Below are 22,005 nucleotides of genomic sequence, written 5' to 3' on the forward strand. Positions count from 1 at the left end.
TGGTGGAAAACAGACTTTGGTATAAACTGAGATGATCATTTTATGCTGCACGACTACCTCTCAGCGTAAGCTGGTTTGAAAAGAAGAAAGAAGAGGAGTTAGAAAGATAGAGAAGAAGATCTCCACTTTTTAAAAGAGTCTAAAGTCAGAAAAAAAAAAGAAAATCTCTGGATATGTTTCGCCAGAAAAGAAGCAAATCACAGTTTGAGAGTTTGGCACCAAGCTGAAGGTGGTGAAGAGGAGAGGAGGGAAACAATGAAAGGGAGCACGAACATCAGCAGGACCAACGAGACCTTGGTCCTGCTCCCTATAGAGGAGGAGGACCCGACACCGACAGAAATCATTAACAAACCAAAAGGCGACGCTGTGGAAGAGATCTTCGGTGAAGACTGAAGGAGAGCTGGAAGATTATAGCTGGAGGAGGAACGGCCAGTGAGGAGAGCGGACTCTTCACATCTACCACAAGTCTCCAATCCATCTCAATGGTCTCACACAGGGCGACAAGACCCCGGTTTCAAAGAACCAGGGTGAGAGGCTGGGAGTCTGTCGGCAGGGCGTTAACGATGTCAGGCAAGAGGAAGCACTGAGAACCCCTGATGGAGTCCAGAAAGTCTCCTCTGATCTGGCAAACAGGGGAATATCAAAAGATGACCTCGCTTCCAGTTTCCTCACCATGACATCATCACCATGACATCTCTCCAACCAAACATCAAAGACCCTCTTCCTCATTAGAAGGACAGGACTGGCAGGTGAGTGCACACCACAGGTGAACTCACAGTCACAGGTTCCATGTCTTTCGACTTGACAAATAGAAAATAGACTCGTGACTCAACTTTTTTGAGAAACTGCCGACAAAACTGGTACAAACATTACAGGATTATTTCATCATTTCTACCGATGGAAAACAACACAACACAACATACCGCCTTTCTATTTCTGCATTGCAACTCGCTTTCCCTGCTGCCAAGGCCGTCTCTGACTGCAGCATAGTGTCAAACCAGTTAAAGGGAGAGTAGACAGTAGAGCGCTGGCTCATCACTGAGGGGGCGTTGGCTCTATCGACCAATCATTGTGTACATGTCCGTGTTTCAACAGTATGAGCACGAGTAAAAGCACGATCACTATCACCAGAAAACACGAGAGGCTTACAGACGACCGTGCTGTCATCAGCCACTAGCATCCATTACTAGCGATCCATCCCGGTTATGAACTTCGAAAGCTCGACAGTGTTTCTCCGTCGACATGATGCAAAGCGGCCCCGTCACGCTCGCTGCCATACGAGGCACAATGAGGCCGCGGCTTCTCCCTCCACATGCCATGAATAATCCATGACCTCGGAGCAGCTCTGGGTACTCCGAGAGGTTTTCAATAAAAACAAACTGTCAAAACGAGACCCAGGTGTTTACATGCACTCGACAGCAGGGGGGGGGGGGGGGGGGGCACACACGCTTGTTTTAATCAACAGCGGGGCTTTTTGGAAAGTGTGATTTGATTTTTCTTTCTACTGCATTTCTCTTCTTAACTTAACAAAATTATGTCTGGGTTCACAAAATACACCTCAGGGTACATTCACATATGGAATACATTTCCTGCCATGAAATTTAGAAAATGTATTCGGAATAACACTATTACCGTAGTATTTCCATAATCACATTCTAACATATAAAGCATAGAGTGCTGCAGGAATGAGTCCTACAACTCAGAAATGAGTCAGCATGTGTGCACTTCCAGTTCCCCTGTCTCAAAGTCAACGGTTGTATTTGAATGAATTGTTCAATAGTTAACACAAGCTTAAGATACTTTAAACTCTACGATATAAAATATGTCAAAAAATACCCCTCGTCAATTTTAGAGCTTTTACGTGCGATAAAAAAAAGGTGGTTGCTAACAAGTGGCTAAATGAGAATAGAAAACATCATCATCCGTCTTTACTGCCTGTGTTTTGCGCTCATGCGACCAACCAGGGTGTAGTTCTTTTATCAACTAACGTTAGCTTTTTACTTCTACCAACTGGATCATAAACGTTTGCTTGCCACCTATAGCGTATTTTCGTTCCTTGCCTGGCAAGACGACGCAGAGAAGCGACACAAAATGCACTTCAGAGTCAACAGGCTGGTCCTTTGTACAAAAGGTTACATGCTATAAAAAGGTCATGATAAAGTGCCTCATCATCCTTATAGATAAAATGAGAGAAAGGTTCATTCAATGGAAATGTGAAATGCAGGATAACCCTCGCTTCACCCGGCTTCATCTTGAATAAGATGCAGGAAGTATGAATAAAGCTCAAACTGGTAGAATAGATTTCCGCACACTTAAATCTATGCAGAGAACACTTTATTTCTAGCTTTCGGTCTAAAGGACCTTCATCAGAGCGTACATGTACGTGGTTAAGCTCGGAAATGAGAAATGAAATGAAAATGCATCCCTGGAATGTAGCCGGAGATAAATTTAATTTACAATTATTCCACAAACTATTTCCCTGATGAATCTTTCGTCTATAAAATACAGGTTACCAACTGTGCTGTTGGGTAACTGCTTCTACAATAGTTGCCACAGACTCTAGAGGATAAAACTAAAAAGTGATGTGCCTTCCTGAATACAGTCTCCTCTGACAGGGAGACTATAATAGCACCGTCATCTGCATCACCTGGTGGAGAACATTCCTCTGACGATGTCCCATCTTTCCTCCACATTCTACAGCACCGGTGAGGTTAACATACCAACTTCTTATAGCACACTTAATGAGCAACCTGCAGAGTGTGTGTGTGTGTGTGTATCCACAACGTGAACTTTTTACATTTCACCTCCTCCTCCTCCAACACTTCATCATATTTCCTGCCTGCCCACATCGTCATCCCGTGTGCAGAGAAACTCATCGTGTTCGGGTGTAACCATGATGAAGACAGCCTGATTCGCTGTTATAGTTCGGTGAGAAGAGTGATAGCGTCGCAATGTCTGTGCGGCAAATGAGGCCATGTAGCAGGTTAGCTTAGCTTAGCATAAAGACTGGAAAGCAGGGGCAAGTAGCCAGCCTGGCTTTGTCCAAAACTACCAGTATCTGTAAAGCGGATAAGTCTCTTTTCCATAATGTCAAACTATTTCTTTGATTCAGGCATGCAGCGAAAATAAAAATGAATAGTTACGGCCTGCAAATGATGATAAGATGAATTTCGCTGATGTCATGTTAATAGCGCTACTAGCTACTGGCCCATAGCCGGTTGGTTCAGAGACGTTGATACATCCACCACCGTACAGGCTTAACAGCATACAGCTCATTCGTGTATTATAAGATAATAAAAGGGACTAATTAGAGCCACCGTATTGATTATTATAGCAGCATACAGCTAGCAGGAAGCCGGCAGAACTGGATACGCAGTCGTGAAAATAGCTCAGCTACTAATGAAGTTTACAACATTTTGGACTTAATCATTTAAGGGTTTGTAATAGGAAATGTATTTAAAATATATATATTTATGATCGCAGACTCATTGGTGTTTTAAGTCCAAAATGGCAGCAGCACTACTGCAGCGACATCTAGCGGCGGTTGTCAAAAAAAAGCAGATTTCGTCTCTTTGCGTCTATATTCTTTCATGTAGTGATGCTCTTGTTCCTAAAAGTAAATACAGAAATAGAAAGTCTTAAGCAGTAAATTCTCAGTGACGAATACTCAAAAACACAATAAAGTTATGAGCGTCTCTAGAGTCACGGTGGACGAGGAGTGCCTCTTCTAATTTGTCCGAGGGTTTGAGGACATTAGGACTGACGGATCTTCCTGTACATGTGTGTAACCTGCTCTTAATGACTGCTGGGTGTTAAGATGAAAAGATCCATTCATGTGCAAATAGACGAAGTAGATCATGTCCCGCTAATTAACGCCGGAGACTGATGTTGGATCATCATTACACTAATGGACAACAGCCATTAACGGTGTCCGAGATCTAATCTGTCTTCAATGAATTGCTGTTACCGAGGAGCACAGAAAGCCTCACGAGCGACCCGGTGTCAGCTCTCACTGCGAGCTTTGCTGCGCTTAACGAATGAGATGCTGCTGTGACGTAACGCTGGAGGTATTTTGGTATTTTCCCCCCGAATGTGCGGTATGAACACAGCATAAAATGGAATAAGGATGCAAATCAAAAAAGATCATTAACTGGCTGTTACGGCTCACCACTTAATATGTTCAGCACAGCATGGGAGGAAAAACCAAAATTGATTTTCCGGTTAGACTGCCGAGACTGTAAGTGCAACGGGAAAACGGAGAGTAAGCAGGATCCACCACTAAGTTAGCCCCCGGAGACATGCGACAGGAGGAGAGGACGGAGCAGGCCATGAAAGCTCTCCAGAGAATAAAGGAGACTGCCACGAAAAAGGTGCTTTGGGACTGCAGCCCACCATTTACTTTGTCTAACCTTTAAGCACATTAAAATCTGCAGTATTCTTTAATAAAACTCATATACTCAGCTTTGACCTTTTCCCGCTGTAACCTCTGTCTGGGTATTCCTTTCAGGGCAAGTGGCTTTGTCAGGAAAATGTTAATAAAGTTTTGGTTTGGTGAGAATCTGGCCTCGGGTTCGCCTGTGTGTGGAATATACAGTAGCATGTGGCATTTGGACAGTACGGGTTTCCGCCCAATTAGGTTCCGTCAGTGACAGGAGGAGAGATCTACGGTGGACTAATGATCCGGGGAAAAAGGCCTTCAGTGAGGACGCACGTCTCTGTGCGTATGTAGATCATACATAACCACACATGTAGATTTCATAGTATAGCTTTACTTTGCTGTAGCGTTCCTCTGCACAAGGTGACTCCTACCATCCGGCTCACTGTATCGACAGCAGCGCCCCTGCAAAGAGTCGGGCTGCATCACGTCTCTCAGGAGCCGACAACTGCACATCCATCATGGATCGGCTGCAGTCCCACGACGGTCTTCACCACCAATAAGAAGGTCAAAGTTACTTCTTCAGTGGCTGGAGATGAACAGGAGGTCACAAGCTCACAGCGCCGAGGGAGGAAGAGACATTCTTGTTTGCAAAAGCGTAACGAGCAGAGCTGATACCATTGGTTGATGAATCAATTACTTGATCGACAGATAATAGATTATAGGGGGGAAGAAAAAAGCCCAAAATCTTCTCAAATATGAATATTAGTGGGTTTTTTCTTCAATGATACTGTGACTTGTCAGACAAAAGAATAAACGTCATGCTTTGGGAAGTTGTGATGGAGATTTCATAGTTTAAATAATCAATTAATTAAGAAAATAAACGGCAGTTAAATGCATAAAAAAAAAAAAAAATTAGTTGCAGTCCTTTGCACAATATATTTAAATTCTAATTAATGAAATTTGTGATAGTGTTGCCAACAGCTGTATAATATTTGTGCATTTAACTACATTAACACAGCTTGTATCTAATAGCGCCTGTGACAGTCTACGGATCATTTTAAACGTATGCTAATGCTGACTAATGCCTTTTCAATCATTCCCAACAGTAAACAGAGTGTTTACTCCGGCTGTGACGAAGTTTATGTCAAAATAAATGTCAGCAGTGTGCGGAAAAAAAAAGATTCAATGCAAGAGACACAAAACCTTCACTTTAATAAAGGTATTAGTTTTCTGCTTTGGACCGGTCCACTCTGTGCTCCTCTGTGTGACCTTCCCATCAGAGTGCAGGGGGAGCATTAACTAGATCCAAATCTCTCCTCTGGCACACAGTTTGGACTCTAATAATAACAACAACAGGTATAATCCAAAAAGTCACATCTAAAAGCCAGCAGCTCTACTGTTTTGGCCCACACTGCCGACACTTAATCTGACACTGTGACGGAAAAAACAAAACCACAGTGGGTCAAATAACAAGTCACAGCAGTACTGGAGGCAGTTTGTTTACCACAATGAAATAACAGACTTCTATAACTGGCCTCTGAACACAATTCGTTCCTCTTAATCGAAACACGCTCGTCTTCTGATGTCAAGCCGCATAGATTCAGCATCAACAATATAATAATAAGCAAATATATAACTTTATGACTGTAAATCGAGCAATAACAAGCTCAATTCATTGACAAATGCTCCACTTATCCTCGTCTTTACTACCACCTGCCTCATCTACTGTAACACTTTTTTTATTTTTATTTAACCTTTATTTAACCAGGAGAGTCCCATTGAGATTAAAAATCTCTTTTTCAAGGGAGACCTGGCCAAGACAGGCAGCAGCATCAGAGACACATAGTTACAGACAGAAAACACAAAACAAGACAAGTTAAAAGAAAGTAAAGGTTAAGAGAGTAACGAAACCGAGTTAATTTAAAAAACATTTACATTTTTGGGAACCTGCCTCTAATGCTTTCAATTTTGATTTAAAAGCAGTAAATGGTATCAGTTCTTTCAGTTTTAAGTCCTTTTGCAACATATTCCACGATGAAGGTGCGGAGTACACAAAAGCCCTTTTTCCCAATTCTGTGGCCTACTCCGATGGTTTGAAAACAGCATAAGTTTTGTCTTATCTGCATTTAGAACAAGTTTCAGTTGAAATAGGGTATTTTGCACAACATTAAAAGCATTTTGCAAAAGATCAATTGCTTGCACAAGAGTTGACGCACAGCAATATATCACTTTAAACGTTGTTTCGTTGTTTTGACTAGCATTTGCTGTTTGCATTCATATTTTTTACAGAGATGGTTGATGTATCTCAATGAAAACAGTCAAATTGTTTTTACACATATGGTAATCAGATTTCATGTGACGCATGCCCACACACACACACACACACACACACACACACACACACACACACACACACACACACACACACACACACACACACACACACACACACACACACACACACACACGACAGTGAGGCTGCTCCGTGCTGTGTGTACAAATGTAAATTATATTTTGGAGCATCTGATAAGACAGCTGCTGCGGATATTGGATGTAATAAACACTAAACAATAAGGCGCTTGTAACGTTAGCCTGATAGAAATGATGGAGCGAGTGACATATTGGTACTGAGGTACACACAGAGTAGTGGTATGTGAAGGTAGATCCTAACAAAGCCTTATGAAATAGACTAAAGGACTGTTTGTGGGATGAAATGATTAGATGCATTCAGTCGGTGTTACTGTATAAGTCTCATCGGGTCCTTGACTTTGAGCTCTGCGATGGTTTGCCTGTCGTACCATAAAGATGTGGTCGGGCGTAATCCTGTGTGTGCTGTTGACAGAGCAGTGGTTTACTATAATCCCAGCACATTTACTCTGGCCAGTGTGGAGAGGCCAGGTTCTAATCCAAGGTCACTTTATCAGCCATGTGTGCTCCAGCTCATCACCGGGTTGCATAATGCTCACTTTTAGGGTAATATGTGATTAAAACCGCTGGAATAGTGCCGTAAAGAGTCTTGTTCACTTTGTATGGAAGTGGTCTTATAAGCACTATATCACCAACAGAAATGGTGCGCGGGGAAACTTAATCCATTTATTGCAAAGCTGATGAATAAAAAATAGAAACAAATCTTCCTAAAGATTTTCTGTCTGAGCCAAACCACAAAGGGGGGCCTGAACAACAAGGAAACACAGGGAATAGATTGTTAAAGCAGATCGTATGTGGATACAAAAGCAGTGCTTGTAGAAACATCGTATCCACACCATCGTGTATTCCTTGAGGAATTGGAGAGGAAAGCTATACATAGGATTGTATTCTAGGAAGTATATGAGAGTCTATGACAACATGATCCTTTCCATATATTAAAAACATCCAGTTATTATAACCTACGCACTCTGCATCCTGTTCATAAAGCACACCTCATGATCATTTCTATTACATCTACATCTTGTGTAGAAAGGATTATTCTGTTAACTCAGGCAGATATCCAAAGTGCCTTCCTCCTCCTCCATCATCGTCCTTTCTTTCCTCAAACGGCGACACCTTTCAACCAGCAGCCTGCTGTTAACAGCAACACGCAACTGCTGTTAGCTCAGCTTTGATGTGTATAATACAAAATGCTAACAAGATTGTACCCCTGCTAACCCCGGCTTCCTTCCAGTTCATTCACTGCTAAATTGCTTTGTGGCTGACTCGGTTTCATCAATCACATATTTATGAACAAGCATGTCAACGACAGCCACATGATGTAAATGGCCAGCGCCTCGCTGTGTGATTAGCATTTACCAAAAACAAGCAGAAGGACTTATATTGGATTTTTTTTCCTGCCTCGGTTCTGGGATGCAAAAAAAAAACAGATATTTTTAATGTAAGAATGCTATGATTTCTTCACAAAATGAGCCTGTGTGAAATAATAGAGACCCTCTTCTGTAACGTACGCCTCACAAATCTGTAAAACACAAGAGGGCCAAACACTTCACATTCAGACCAATGGTAGCACAGATCTAGGTAGCACACATATTAAAACAAGTGTGTCAATAAACACTTCATTGGGCCCTTCATCAATTCAGGCCATCTAAAAGTTGTGTTCCTTTCTGCGGAACCCTCTCAATAACAAATGGGAACAAATTAATCTGGTCTGCAGATGAGAGGGAGTTGGTACTTGATGAATCACACCGCCGCCCACAAAGGAGACTCACACAAAAAGTGTGCACGCAGTCACGGGCGATTCCAGAAAACAAACACACAAAGAGCAACGGGGGTGTCCTTGGGGAGCGGGCCAACATGGCTGCTGTGGCTCTAATTCAATAGATGACTCATGAAGCCACGGTCACATACATCCTTTGTTCCCAAACAACTATATTAATTGTGTCACTTTACCTCGTTGTACACATGAGATAGGTAGCAGTGATCTGCCCTGGGTTTTGTTGAGATTACAGATAAATAGGTGTGTGTGTGTGTGTGTGTGTGCGTGTGTGTGCGTGTGTGTGTGGGATGGTGACACAATCCCCTTTTCTGAGTCATCTAGGGTGCTCAGACATCGTCATTTCGCCTGATAGACTTGATGACAAAAGCCGTAAAACTTGCTAAAAGTGTGTCACAGACTGGATGAGACAGGAGGTAATTCATCCAAATGATGTCTCATAGCTTACTAGTTTAGTGAGTGAGTGTGTGTGTGTGTGTACGTGTGTGTGTGTGTGTGTGTGTGTGTGTGTGTGTGTGTGTGTGTGTGTGTGTGTGTGTGTGTGTGTGTGTAGCACCAGTGTCAGCAGCAGCAGGCTCATCTTAATATGCTGAACAGAAGAAATCAAGCTGGTTATTAGCCACCTCAAAGCTTCCAGAGAAGCAATATGCTTAAATTACTGGGAGGTGAACCGGTCTGCCATTACAAGACCCTTTATGCATAACGAGCTTGTGTAAGCGTTCAGCATTACACCGGAGCACTATGGGGAGGGGGGAGGGGGGGGACCCTCCGATTGCCACCGGGTATTTTTTGCACACTGATAACAACATGTGAAGTGAAAAGGTGAAAACTTCCAAGCATGAATTTATCAAAGAGGATACCGTGTTGTGTGCACTGTAAATGCCTAAACGTTATGGTTTTAATGCCAAACTGTCTTGTTTTGTCACAATATAATCTGTATTCTGCAACATGTCTATTCATACTCTTCTGCTGCCACAGCTGTAACCACTGGTTTCCTCTGGAAGGTTCTCCAGTTAATACAGTTGGACAGATCGCCTCATCAACACGAGCCTGCAGACATACAGACACACGATGACACTAAGGATGCGACAAGGGAACACATTCCCAGAGCAAACACAATTTATTTAAAATAATACAAATAATGCAACCAACAGTCCTAAATCCCAAACAAAATCCCCAAAAAGCTTCAGCTTCTTATATTCAAAACCCTGGAACCAATACATTGTTATTTTTGTATGACAAATCCCTAAAATGTCAATGATTGAAATAGCTGCTGATTAAATATCTGTGGATCGATAGTGAATAGTTTCAGCTCTAATTGACACAAACACAGCATGGCTATAAAAAAGCCTGAGTGACTAACAAGCCTCTGAGTTAACATGAGGGATGCTTGCTTGAAATTCATTATGATATCACTCGATAACTTCACCTCCGCGCCTCCGCTGATCATCCACTATGGTAAATAAACACCAAAATGAGTCATTATCCAACCTTTACTTGATTTCTTTTCATGATCATGGTAGAGGGGTAGAGCTGAAATTCACCTCTTCTCCGGTTGTCACTTCACATCTAATGTCTATTCAGACTCAGACACACTGTTCCTCTGTCACAAAGGCCTCTGATGAAATATCATTCTCAAGGCTCCCTGAATGGATGGGGTGGCGCTGCCAGCTTTCATCTGTAAATCACTCCGAGGCTCAGTTCTTCTTGCTTACAAGAGCTGAAGACATCCGCGCTTCACTCTCTGCTTTACGCTGGGAAACATCAAATATGCATAAATGGGGGAAAAAGAAAAAAACGGGAAAAAAAAACACATTACTGACAACATCCCCGTCTCATTTGCGCTTTGATCAGGAGCAAACAGCGGCTTCGCTTTAGTCTCTTGCAAATGCTGTACTGTAGCACAATATGTGGAAAAACACACACACACACACACACACACACACACACACACACACACACACACACACACGTATGTATTTCAATTGTGAAAGTAGGGACAGGATAAATCCACCACTGCTCGTACTGCTTCTTCATCAAATGTATGAACTTATTATTGTGGGATACTGGATTTTCAATGATCATCCTTGCTCGGTCACAGACAAATTTGAATTCATTTAGGAGTCTCTTTGGTACAAAAACTGTCTTCGCTGTAATTACTTTACAAGCAGCACGCATACAGGAAACTATTTTTGACCGTGTAAGTAGAATAATTAATCAATCGCAATGCCTGTGGGGGTCATCATATAACTACATTTTCATACAGACATTGTTCTTACTTTACTCCCCCGTTGTCCATCAGTCTAAACAAACAGTCAGAATCACTAATGACATTTGCAATCAGAACATCCAGCCGTGATTTCATGAGCACGTCTGAGATGGGAGCAGACAAAGCAGACGCCACAAGAGAGCCGGATCAGTGGATCCTTCAAACCCTCTTCTCTCCTTGCTCCTCTCGCACATTCTTGCACCGGAGCTTCTTTTCATAACCGTCCTCTTTATCTCCGTCTCATGTTCCTCGTCGCTGCACACATGACTCCCCTCTAATGATACATGCGACGCATAGAAACGTTGTACCTGGACCAATTATCTGAGTTGGTAGGACGACGACAATGGGCTTTCATGTGCGAGAGGCTGGGCTGGAGCTACTCTCACCACACAGCCTGGTTAGCCGTGCTATTGATTAGTGGCACAGCACAGTGAGAGAAAACATGAGCGGGCCAGCAATTCAATAAAGACATCAAGTTCACACTCGACGTTCACTGCACAACGGTATGGATATTTTCTGGCATGGGGGGGAGGGGGGGGGGGGGGGGGTCACTAGTGGACTGTTTGACGTTAACTGAGCTACAGCTCACATTGTGATTAACAAGGTTATAGGAAATCGGTGGAGTAATGAGCGCAGGGGGTTCAAACTAAGCTGAGCAATCAACTGAGCGAACAGACGAAGAAGACAAACCAGACTTGAGCTCAGACACATGGCAACCGTTTAATGACACGGTGAATGAACAACGTGAAGAACACGTGCCCGGACGACAGGTCTGACTGACGGACGCGTTATTGCAAATCCAATACAAAAACCTGTTCAGTGCGCTTAGAGTCCGGATTGTCAATCAACGTTGCACCAACTGTGTCAACCCGTTTGTCCTCCCTCTAGGACAGCTCTCGTGTTCGGGCTACACTCGTTCAAAGAGCTTCTGACTCCTGTCCCAGCTTTGCCCCACTGACCCTCATTATTACTGGTGCCCATGACCACCGCTGTGCATAACTGAACCCTGGTCCTGCTAATTTGTGCTGCAGGAGTGAAAAACCCATAAATCCCCCTTTGCTCTGCTCTTTTAAATTGGAAAGTTCAATCCACTGGCTCAGAGGCACAACGCAAGTCTTTATACTGCGGAGGAAGTTTGAGAGGGATGAAAAAGAGGAGGAGAGCACTTTATAATACAGCCTTCAAAGTGTCAGGACCAATAGAATACTAACCGGGTACACGGAGATGCAGTGAAAGAAAAGAGTATTTGTGGAATACTAAGTACCCACAGGGTACAATGCTGGGAAATAAAAGTATTTACAAAAAGAATTAAAGGCCCTGACACACCTTTCAGTGAGCACCTGTCCTCCCTTCTTTTCACAGTGTGTCCCTAAACGTTGCCAAAAACAAGATCTTGATCCTGACCGTTTCATTAACGTTAACTCCTCACAGTACACCTGCACAGACCATAACACATTTCATTTTCCGTATTCACTGGTTTTATGAGATACTTGGGATGGGGAAAGCAGTGGAAAATAGTCTTTGGACAAACAATTTACATTAGAGAGCACAAAATTAGCTTTCACTTTGAATTAGAAATGAGCAACGCTGGAAGCTGAATTACCCATTAGAGCCATCACAAGTCAAATCAAAAGCAACATTTTGTCGACTTTGTTGTAGCAAATTGCAATCTGCTGGTATAATTGCTTGAAGGCAAAATTTCTCATAAAAGAGAAGCGCTTGCATTACTGTTGTCCTGCAACGCACCCCGATGTGTTATGCATGTGTTATAACACATGCCTCACGGTGTCTTGCTGTCAGTAGCAGCATGTCCTGTAATTGATTCAGTAAGGAGTAGACACGTGTACTGCAGGAATCTTCTGTTCCGGATAACAGCAAACAGCAGCTATGAGAGAGATATTTTTACACATGACTGCAGTGACCTGAGCAGGTTCAGTGTCACAGCAATATTCTCGGCCCCGTGGTTATCAAACACGGCGGGCAAACAAAGCGCCGCAGTGCAACCCACGTAACCAAGAGATGATTGCAAAGATGCTACGAGTCACCTCAGAGTCGCATCTTTGGACCTCACGGGCCTCTGGAAAACTATTCAAACTTAAAATTATGTTTTTAGTGGTGCAGCCCCCGGGAGCGTGAGAATGAAATTCTGCACATATCCAGTACTCACCTAAGGCGAAGGACTGTAATGAATTTTCATTACTGCACTGGCAATGAACACTTGAGTTGAGAAATACGAGCAGTTAAAAAAAAAAGAAAAAAAAAGTGAAAGCCGAATGGATAATTTCCAAATGTGCCGTAAAAATTGGGAAAGGTGAACGAGGGGGTGATGGAAGGATCATGAAAGGATCACAGCGATCAGATCAGAGGTGCAACCTGTCAGGTGATGTAACTTTGCAAACATAGAAGTGATAAGTAGACGTCTTGTATACGGCATGACGGGCATTCGTTTAACAAGAAATTGCATTTCAACACTATAAAAGTCTCCCTCTGTGACTCTAATCAGTCTGAGGTGGAGAATCCCTTTCTTGGCTTTAAGTTCAAGGCCGCAGATTCTTTAGTTGCACCTTTCCCTGCTGAATAATCCCGTCTCAGCCTGGAACCTTTGATCCTCAGGCAGAGAAGGAATCCAGATCCAGATGAAAGAAAGCATCTGATCCCGACTGAGTGACTTCCTGATTGCAGCTGACACGACGCTGCACCTGATCACATGGAAGCAGGAGGTGGAACAAACGGGCCATCAACGGACGACACCGTCTGACTACAGTCGCTACAAGATATCGTACAAGTTATGCGTTACCCGAGAGCCTGATCCTAAATACAATTATCCTTTTAACGGCGTGTCGTCAGAGTTTACAGGAGTCATGAATTACTTAATGAGCTCTACAAAGTGAACGGACAGTCTCGAGGTCATCCTCCTCTTTCTCCCTCTTGCATGTACTTTAGATAATACAACACGGCATAATTTATCAGTTCAAATTAAGGTTATCCACTTACACTGCTCTAAATCAAAGACATGTTTTAAAGCAAATGCAACATATCTTCCGGCCTGTTAAATTACTAAAACCAGTTTAACTAGCGGTTTGAATTACTTTCAAAGCTGTGTTTTGTACCGTTTTGTGATGAATGTTTCCACTCTGCATGGTGGGAGATGTTCTCCACATACTGCCATGGTCTAACAGACCATATGTTCAAGGTTCTATCTGCACTGTGTCTTCTGGAGACAAACAACAAGGTGAGACAGCTAACAAGCACATCTCCATCATCTTCGCAGTAATTCAAGGTGGGCAACATTTGGAAAGTACCAACCAGGTTTAGATCACATTAAGATAAATAGTAACGGGAGGTAAAACACATTTTACTGTGTTTGTAGATCAAATGGTGCTTGCACGTGAATGAAACAATGTGGGAAAGGTATTTTGAATCCTCAATGACTTCTCTTCCCAACCTTCTGTAACATTCACATCATTAAAACATCTGCAAGCCTAAAGTTATAAAAACACTTCTCGTCTTTCTACATAATAAATGAGATGCATCTGCAAAAATGTAGCTAACAGCAAATTTCCACTTCAGGTTATCTTTCCACTGTTCAGACGACGCACGCTGAAGAAGACACAAACAACAACAACAACAGATGCATAACTCGGCAGGATACCTTGTTTATTCATACGACACGGGTCCAATAATACAAACAAAAGCACCTCCTCCACATATGGTGACTGCCCCACACACACACACACACCCCCCCACACACACCCCCACACACACACACACACACACACACACACACACACACACACACACACACACACACACACACACACACACACACACACACACACACACACACACACACACACGGAGCTGAGTTTAGGTTTATTGTATACACACTGGCAGAAAGTTAACATGTCTCCATGTACTGCAGGGCCTAAATAATAGAATAATGTACAGTATATGTTTTCACGGTGTTTTGCAGCCCGTCCATTCATTTTCTTGCTGCTTGTTCATGTCGGCGTTGTTGTGGCAACAGAGCGAAGAGCAGCCGAAGCTCGCTTTTTGTTAACAAGCATCCAAAGCGGATATGGCCGTGGGGGTATCCTAAAACCTACTCAGCTGGCTGTAGAAAGCAACGAGGAGAATATCCTCCTGTTTTACAATACAAGGATACGTTTGTGACTTTTGAGTCACATATCCGGAGCCTTCATGTATTTTAAGAAAATACAAATGTTGACAGCCGAACGGAGGAGAACGACACGGGTTGAAAGAAACAAGCAAATGTTCTGGCACTACACTAAAAAGTACCACGTCACAATACTTACTCGTTTTTGTATTTGCAAGGTCACGACCCTCACGGCTCTTTGAAACACGGGAATGTTTACAGATTTAATGCACTTTGATGAAGTTGTAACCTTGCTAGCGCTCCCTAACTTTACTGGGGAAAGAAGTTAAATTGGCAGCTTCTTTATCCGGCTCGGGATGTGGCCGCCACATTTAACTGCGAATTGCCTCACATTGAAGAGGCCATAAATCGTGTGGGCGTACAAGGTAATAATGGGTTCCACTTCCATTACTAAACACCAGGTTAAGGATATTTCAGTATTTAATATCAGGTAGTTCAGTTCTTTTTTTAATGATGTCAGGGTGTTGTTATCTTGAGTCACTGAACACCATCTAAGCCCACAAGGTGCCGCTCATCCCAGCAGCTGTCTCGGATTTCTCCCAAGTTTCTGGCAGCAGGCTACTGTTCAAAACATATTCATCACAATGGATCATCAGGCTCAGTTTAAATAGATGTCTGGAAGTCACCAACTATCACAGAACGAGGTAACACAATGGTGATTGGTAAGTATTGTAATATTCAAGTATTTGCTGTATTACAAACTGTGTGTGTGTGTGTGTGTGTGTATAAATGTGTTTCTTGCTGTGTTAAGTTACTACTAATGCAAACCAAACATGTCACACTGCTGCAGCTCCACATTGACAGCATTTCACTGGCGAAAACACAGGTTGACTCATGAAGTAGTCACAGGAAATGCAATGTAATGTGTGACACTATTGTCACCTCCCAACGTCTCAGCGAGGTAACCAACTATACTTGACAATATCAGGTCATGGTTGCTCACAGAATGAGATCAAAAAAAAAAAAAAAAACAGCCAATAAAAGTCAAGATGCATCCTGACAGCCACGTTTCCATTCAACTGGTTTTAGTTGTTTTAAGACCATCGTTACAACCAGCTGGTTATGACAATCAAAGACCTCTGAATTCATTGCGTTGTCTCCTCTGTTAACGATCCACAGAACAAAAGACGGGCCCTCTATTCCAGCACAGGCTGGATACGGCGATGCCAAACGCGAGTGGCACAAATTGGCTCTCACACTCTTTCATCCACATAGGATTGTGTGTCTTCACGCAACAAGTATGTAATAGGCTTAACAGATCACAGCTGAAAGATCCTCGGTCCTGAGCCTAAGCCAGTCTTGAAGGCAATTACAACCACAACGCCTTCACAACCGCACAGGAGGAGCACAGACATCGCTGTCACACGTTCACCTCACTGAGGCTGTCCGCTTCACGCCACTCCTCCAGCGAGGGAAGATTGTTCATTTCAATATTCAAACAAGGTATTGAAAGGCAACCAACATTGCTCCCACATCAGCCTACAGTCATTTTGGGTCTGACAGGTGACGAGTTTCCCTCGGGCGCATACAATAGGCAGACCTGTCACGGTCCGTATCTCATCTCCGCTGCCCGTCAAAGCCGTTTTCCCCAAATACAGGCAGGAGAGCCCAAAACATTTTCTACAGCTGCAAACCTGTCCCGATAGTTTATAAATGTAAATCTGACATTTAAACTGGCTGCGGCACAGAATACTGGGATATACACATTGGGATAATAAGGGAAAGGGTTTAAAATGTTTGAGGAAATATGCTTTGGTTGTTTTTTTGGTATGGACACACTACAGCTCTCATGTCTGTACGGTCGTTATGCAGCTGGAGCCAGCGGTTGGTTAGCTTAGCTTAGCATAAGGACTGACTCTTGGCTCTGAGTAGTTGCCAAGCTGTGACCTCCTATTTCCAGTCTTTGTGCTAAGCTAAGCTAAGCAGCTGCTAGCTGGTACGTTTAACAGATGTGCCAGTGGTATTTTCTGAACTCTAGGCAACAAAGAGTAGAATAACTTTGTCCAATTGCTGCTTTGACTTTAACTTTTAATAACATGGGCCGCACCTTAATCGTCTCTTAACCGAATTAGGTTTTAAAACAGCACATATCGAGGCAGCACGCGGTCTTTATCTACACAAACAACCACGGAGCATCCTCTCCTTCAGAACTTGAGCCACAGGGAGTTCCAGCAGTCACTCAGTGCCAGTTTGGACCAATCAGCTGTTCCGTCTCCTCCAGCAGCTTTAATGTTCTACAATCAGAATCAAAGCGATAATTAACTCACTGTCAGCAGAGAATAGGTGCGTCCCTTTATGCCGAGAATAGTTTATTTGAATTTACACGGCGCAATCAAGCAGGTAGATCAAACCAGCCAGGAAGACAGAAGTCACAGGCAGACTGAGCGGTGAGGTGCCAGCATGCATCTGGGGATCGCTTATGTGCCTGGCTTACAGTAACTACCTCATAATGTTAGAGAGAGAGAGAGAGAGAGAGAGAGAGAGAGAGAGAGAGAGAGAGAGCAGCGGATACCGGCGCCAGAAAACATTTCACACACACAGTTTGGCTGCGTTTCATGTGCTCTTGTTCTCTGCGTCTGTAAAGGATCGTCTAAAACAACAAGAGGCCCAGGCCCGGCTTGCTCTGGGTGCATCATTCTGTCTCAGTCGTTATTAAATGTAGGACCCTCCTGCACTTTAACACTCACTCTAATGCAGTAGCCTATACCTGCGCCTTTGTAAAAGTCAATTTTAGAGATGAAACGTTTTGAGATAATAAAAAAACCCTGATGCCCTGCGCTGACAATAAAGATTGGTCCAGCAAATGTCAGTAAATAGTGCACAATACTGTCACAAGTTCCCAAATCCCAAAGGTCAAATAATCCATAAATAAACCGGCAGAAAAATAATGAAATATTCTGATAATTGATTGACTGTTGAAGACATTTATTCAGCAAAAATGCCAGAATTGTCTATTTTGGCTTCTCAACCTCACAGATTAGCTTTTTGTCTCCATCTTTATCGTATTCATTAAGCTGAAAGCCTTCAGGTTTTAAAGTGCTGCTGAGGGAAAACAGGCAGGTTTGTGACCTCACCTTGAGTTCAATGTTTTATGATGTTTCATGAGCCGAATGATGAGTTGAGAAAAAAATGTGCAGATTAATAGCAACTAAAAATAATCGTTAGATGCAGCCCTCGTGTTTTCTTCGAATTACTTGTTTACAAACAATCCAGTACCTACAAATATTCAATTTAGTATTATATAAGAAATAAAAGGCATACGTACTCGTAAGTATACATACTCTACAGAGTTTGAATGGATGAACAGGGACCAGCAGATAAGACGGCAGCCAGTCCCATGAGAAGCCCAGGAGCTCTTCAAATTCTACATTTGCCTTAATCTCCTCTACTCGTTATTCAGCAGACAGACACTTCATTGAGGTGTAGGGGATTCTTGCCAGCCTCTCTGCCTGCCAATAAGGCCAACCCGAGTTCGATGAGGGGTGGGGAGGCTTGGCAGGTAAGAAGGAGCAAATTTGGATGCCTTAAATGCCCTTTAGTGTTCTCCTGGCAGAAACGGTACTCCAGATCACTACAGACCTCCGGCTACGTGTTACGCATGGCCATGAGAACATCTCATTCATTTCACAGCACTTGAAGTGATCATAGCAGGAGAGCCACAGGTAGATAATGGTGCAGAGCCACCATGGAGTGCACTGAAACTGGTAAAGCTGAATGGAATGCAGCCCTCATTAACTTTAGTAACTACACTTGTGGTGTTCCTGCTATGACATGTTCAAATCTCTGCCATTAGTGAAGATGTCATACAAAAGCCAACAATAGAACTTGAGCAAGATTGGAGCTGAGTGGAAAGCAAACAATCACTGTTAAACTACTGTAGCTCTCCAGGTTACCAATAGTGTAACAGAAACCACACGTTGCACAAGCAACGACCTGTTTATGTACGAATACAACACTGATGCATGCTTCAGTTTGCACACATTCAGTTTTATTTTCACTTTCAAAAGAAAACAAAACAAAACAAAATGTTTAAATCGGCAGCACGCTGCACCTTTGATTAGCCCACATGTGTGCCTACAACGTAGCCTAATCATAGTTTTTATAGATGTATTTTAATTAACGTTAATTGATAAATTAATTGTCGTCTGTGCCACATAAAGAGAATCCCCCGCGGGTTTAGTTTTCACAACACTCACCACTCTTTGGAAGAAAGGTCCAGATTTCCAAAAGACCTCTTTCCAGTTGAAACATTAAAATAATCCGTTCTTGTGTTTCTTGGTAACATGTAGCGTTAATGAGACTTTTCAGACACGTGAACGACATTGTGAACCGGAAGTGACATACGTATCGCAAAAAAAAAAAAAAAAAAAAAACACGCTAATTTATCTTTATTACTCTTATTTGTTTATTTAAACCGTTTTTATTTTTTAATAATCAGGCCATTTTTCATCAGCTGAACACTGAATAATGTAATTTATTGGTGTAACCTTTCAAAAATGTGACTTTTTGTGTCTGCTGGGTTTCATAACTGTATTGATTTACATGCATTATATATTTGAGAACCTCTCTTCAAGTGATCGATGTTGTGAGATTACCATAGATACACTCCAAGTTTGGTATTCTGTCCAAACACGCCACCGATAAATGTGTGTTCCCTACTGTAACATTTAAGGAGGGCGGGCCCATTGCTGACCTGCACAGTTCAATGCCCATTTAGAGTGAGAGGAATGGAAATGTCAACTGTGGAAGTCAGGGAGCCAAGAAAACACCAGAGAAATACAGTGAAATCGGCCTGATGTTCGAAAACCAATAAAAAAACAACAGATGACTTAAGTAGAGCCTTGACAGTTCTTTGCAAATGAGGGCAATGCTCAGAAATTGGCCTAAATTGAAGCGAGATAGATTGATGGTCTCTCTCGTAGCGGAGAAAATCAATGTTAGAAGATATGAGCGCTATGAAGCATCAGAGATAAATAGATGTGACTGTATCTATTTGTTTGTGGACATATTAATCAGGCCCAGCCCAGTAGTAGCCTACATCAAATCAGAAAATGAATTTCAACCCAGTCCATACGAGATTAGTTAAATAGACAGGCCCACAACTCAGAGGGAGGAGGTATTAAACATTCACTGTTTTTCAGGGTTGCACGCATCACGGTAATACAAAGGCCTCGATTCAAGCTCCACATTCACACAAACAATCCCGGACAAAGGTTTCTCTTCCAGTGTCGTCGAGCCTTTCCTAAAAAGAATCCAGCGCTCTCCTCTTCAATTAGTGGGAAGGTCAGGCTTGTGAGAAGGAAGCAAATGAAACACAGGCTTAGGTTTGAATGACGATCACTACAGTGAGCGTGACACGATCTGTGATACAATAAAATAGAAAAAAAAAGCCGTATCAACGGCTGAGAAGTTAGGTGGGTTGATATAGTTGTATTCTTAAGGATGTTAGTATTTTGACATGAGAAAGTGGTTCACGAGTAATTATTTTGAAAAAAACTAGAATAAAAACAACCCCCCCCCGAAAAAAAAAATCAGCCCCATGTTGACTATCCCCACGCCTGCCTCTGGTGCTTCTGAAATATTATTCATTACCGTGTAGATATTCCCAGTGAAGGCTGGGATGTTTATATCTGTAACAAGAAGCCGGAGACTATTTTAGCAGCACATTATCAGCGCATTCCCCCTCCTTTGCTTGCTGTGCTCATCAAAGAATTAAGAGATCTGGTGTTCCTGGTTGCAGTATTATTCAAAATGTTACATAGACTGCTGCTCAACCCTCAAATAACACCTCAACCAGCAGTTTATGAGGCAGAAGAAGAACATTTTCTTACAGGCATTTAGGTGGGAGTGACGCTTCAGGCTTCTATTTGACTTGTAATAGAAACGTGAGGTAAAAATCATCCCATAACAAGAGGTCCGGTGTCTCAACAGCAAATGCATTTGTCACAGAAACTACAAAGATGACCTCTTATTCCAGGATCCATGCACAGCCATGTACGGTTACTGTTAAATACGACTCACAAGATTATTTATACCAGCTCAGTACGAACATTTATCCATCTGGTTTGAGGAAAAGGGTGAAAAACAGACTCCCTGGTCTATGTGGATATGTCATACATGTCATTTTGTACAGGAATTCACGGTCCTCAGAGTCGACCAATGACTTTGGGACGTTGGGCGACTGCCCCCCTTGATGCCCCCATGTTTGAACAAACTGCAACTAAAGTGCCCTCTTGGATGCCTCTATTGTAGATAAAACGTGATGAAGTGCCCTCTAGGATGGCTTCAAAATTCAGAAAGCATGACGCCATAAAGGCTGCCCAACCTGCTACATAACTTTATGTGCGCTGGTGCCGCGCCACAGGCCTCTCAGCCAGCCTTAGTCACTGCTGCAACAAAGACAAGTTTGGATAAGATCAACACATTTTCTGTTGAGTCTGTGTTTTTTTTTTTTTTTTAGACCAATTCTGTGATCAATAATACTTCATGTAACCGTAAATCATTCCAACACTTGGTGGCCGGAGGTCAGCTCCCCGTCCCTCCTTCACAAGGTCGTGTCAGGCCAATCACAGATGTGGATACATTATGAGCCGATGCATTATTTAGGAGTAGTTGATCGACTTACCAAATGTTGTTACCTGTATAATATACCTTGTTTTTCCACCCGGTGAACGGCAGTAAAATAATTCCGCCTTTAAATCACACCACTGCTCGGGAAGAGGTTTTAATAGCAGACGAAGTGCATCAGGAGAAAGAGGTGCTGCTATTTATCTGGACAATGTGCGTCTTGGGAGGTCATTAGAGCAAGCTGGGTAATTCAGTAAATAAGCTTCTGGCAAAGTCACTACACTTCCTCTTTCTAACAGCCCTGACATTACCAGCAGGAAGTCAATCCATCCCTAAGAAAACTAAATCCACCTGACTTTGTGAATTGCGTTGGGATAAGCAAGCAACACGACACAAGTTTGGAAACCAAG

The sequence above is a fragment of the Pholis gunnellus genome (assembly GCF_910591455.1).
Source record: "Pholis gunnellus genome assembly, chromosome: 17".
NCBI lineage: Eukaryota > Metazoa > Chordata > Actinopteri > Perciformes > Pholidae > Pholis > Pholis gunnellus.